Here is a 2,881-nt window from a genome sequence, read left to right on the forward strand (position 1 = left end):
TGTTTTGCATTTGAGTACCAATGTTTTGAACTCTGCATTATCCTTAGTCCATCTTGTCTTTGTCACAAACATTACATCCTGCCCACCTTCCCATCAGTCCTTTGGCAAGGGCTTGGCACCCAGGTTGGGTGCATGGGGCTAGCATTTAAGGATCCTCCTGTTCTTTCTTCCTGTTGGAAGGTGACATCACCTTACTTTGTAATGACTGTCACAAGGACGCAATGGACTAAGGCTAATGAAGATTACCAATAAGTAACCAACGCATCACCACTCTTTCTGAATGTGCGTGGCTCATTCCGCAGCACTAGTTCTTTGTATGATTCCTGGATTTTCAGAAGCCCTTTGATGGCAGCACCCCCACACTGAAAATTGTTTCAGCACCACTGTACAAGGGTCAGTTGTCATGCTCATCTGCGGTGTAAATTTGCATTGAAGTAGTCTAACTCCCCAGGCCTTGTCTTTTGCTCAATTTGCCTTTGTGAGTTTTCTCTCAATCACTGTCGACTTCCTTTGATCTTTCTTTCTTCTTTCACTTCAACTTCGCCTTCAGTGTATCTTTCGGCCCTCTTAAGAGACACACCCCCTTGTAGCCACTTCTATACTTCTGTCACCTAATTATTTTCCTATCCTTTCCCCTGTAACGTTGCTGATCCTAGCTATAGCATCACTATCCAGAATCTGTTCACCTGAGTTATGTTCCTCTTATCCCCACGCATCTAATAATCAGCTCTTGGTCTCCCTCCACCTCTCACGAGACATAGTCTGAGGCAGTGTCTCCATCTTGGAGAGACAATCCCTTGCACTTGTGTTGTTCTACTGGCGCTGCCGGCTTGAGCTTTGGTCAGCAGTGGCAAAAGAAGGACTAATGGAAAGTGAACGTATACTGGAGCAACAGAGTGTATGGATTTATAAGAGCTTGATTAAATGAGAAAAAAAGAGTTTATTTGAGAGAAAATAATGCAACCTGGCCCGTACGGGGATCGAACCCGCGACCTTGGCATTATTAGCACCACGCTCTAACCAACTGAACTAACCAGCCATGGGTACTAAAGATATCCTTTTTCCATGTAATGCAGATAGATAGAAGAGTTGGTCACACTATCGCAATTCCTTCATATTTTTCTACTTCCGCCCCCTGTCTGGATTACAATAACAAGAGCTGTGGAGTGCTGCACGCCAGCCTCAGTGCCTCTTCTTTCACTCAATCTCACTGTGTGCTGTGATATCTTTGTAACATCGCTTGTTGCCGGAAAAAAAGGAAAGGATGGATAGTATTTTTATTCTTTTACAACCAAACCCAAAATGCATCGGCTTGCTTGCTCATTAAGTTTACAAGGCCAGCTGCTTTTGAGATATTATAATTATAGTGGTTATTCGGCGTTGGAGGTAAGAGAGTTTTTTTTAGGTCTGGCCGTTCCTTCTGCTTCAAATTACTTGAGCTCATGTCAACAAAGTAACAACAAAACATAGCCAACGGTTCGTTGCTCAAGCCTTCCCTACTGCGCCTTCCCATGTCTCTCCTGCCGACCACAGTGCAGGAAATCTGAGTTTGCATTTGCGCGAAGAGACGTACAACACAAGAAGGCGCGCTTTTGTGCGCCGGGCACCACCCGGCCTGTGCATTCCTCACTGTCGTGAGATCAGTTTACTCAGCAGAGCATGACGCTGCAATTGGTTAGTAGGGCAGGCCTGACCAGAATAGTATATTTGGGGTCATGTATTTGATTGCATTTTTAAAACAGTAACAGAACTTAACTGCAATGTTTAAATAGGTCTAGACATATTTAAACAGTGTCAATTTAATAGAAGAATTGTGGACAATTCAGAGGGGAGGCACCAATGTTTTTTTTTCCCATTGGGTGGATGCGGCATTAAAGAGTTTGAAGACCACTGGTCTAAGTGGACACTAATACACCTGGATTCTCCTGAATTCCTCGCAACAGATGCCAGCAAACCTGACTGGAGAGCTACTGTGTTGGACTGATCCTGTCGATTCAAGTGGTCTTTCCTAGAGAGTCGGAGGTCATGGAAATAGATGGAGTTGATGGTAATCTTCAGGGCTTTGAAGTTTTCCCATCATCATCTGTCTCAAAAAAATGTGCTAGTAAAGACAGAGAATAAGGTAGCTGTCTTTTACATTAACCAACAGTGAAGCATGCATTCAAAATCCCTCAATGCAATAGCAGAACAATTGGGTTATTGGGCAGAGATCAAACTGTTGCACACGTCGGCAGTACACATCAAGGGCACCGACAATGTGATGGCAGACAGCTGGAGGTTTCCAAATTTGCTGGAGTTGACGTTATCCAGGTCGTTGTTTTGAGAGATATGCCGAGAGTTTGTGAAACCCTTTCTGGATCTCTTTTCAAACAAGGACAATGCTCATCTTTGTCGATTCTGATCCAGGCTTCCGGAACAAGGAGCCTAGGTAGTGGACGTATTGGTGATAAAGTAGCTGAGAAGTCTCCTTTATACATTCCCCCACTTTTTATTGATCCAGATGGTTCTCTTCAAGTCTCAGCAGGGGGAGGGAACCTTATTCTTGTGGGCCCTTATTGGCCAGAGATGTCATGGTTTCCTCTTCTGAACCCCTGGCTCTTCTACCTCCTTGGGTACTGCTCAAGTGTGTCTCTCTCAGAACGTCGTCCCTGACCTTCTTGCTCCAACTCACTCTATCGCTTTGGAGGTTGAGAAGTCTGGACTGCTAGCAAAGGGTCTTTCCTCTTCCTTAGTGGAGTTAATTCAGCACTCCAGCAGGCCTTCTACTTCGAAGTCTTACTCAAAGAACTGGAAGTCTTTTGAGACGTGATGTTCTGCTCATGATCTTTTGGCACCTACCTGTAGTTTGTCTGCTATTTTGCATTTTCTTCTGAATGGGTTT

The 2,881-nt window shown here is 44.5% G+C and overlaps 1 non-coding gene across 1 annotated transcript; it reads right to left on the minus strand.

The window, feature by feature from the left end:
- Nucleotides 1-965: 965 nt before the first annotated feature.
- On the minus strand, nucleotides 966-1,039 carry TRNAI-AAU (transfer RNA isoleucine (anticodon AAU)). Its single transcript has one exon. It is a non-coding gene; the product is annotated as a tRNA-Ile (tRNA).
- Nucleotides 1,040-2,881: the final 1,842 nt, after the last annotated feature.

Source organism: Pleurodeles waltl, chromosome 12 (genome assembly GCF_031143425.1).
Source record: "Pleurodeles waltl isolate 20211129_DDA chromosome 12, aPleWal1.hap1.20221129, whole genome shotgun sequence".
In the NCBI taxonomy this organism is placed as follows: domain Eukaryota; kingdom Metazoa; phylum Chordata; class Amphibia; order Caudata; family Salamandridae; genus Pleurodeles; species Pleurodeles waltl.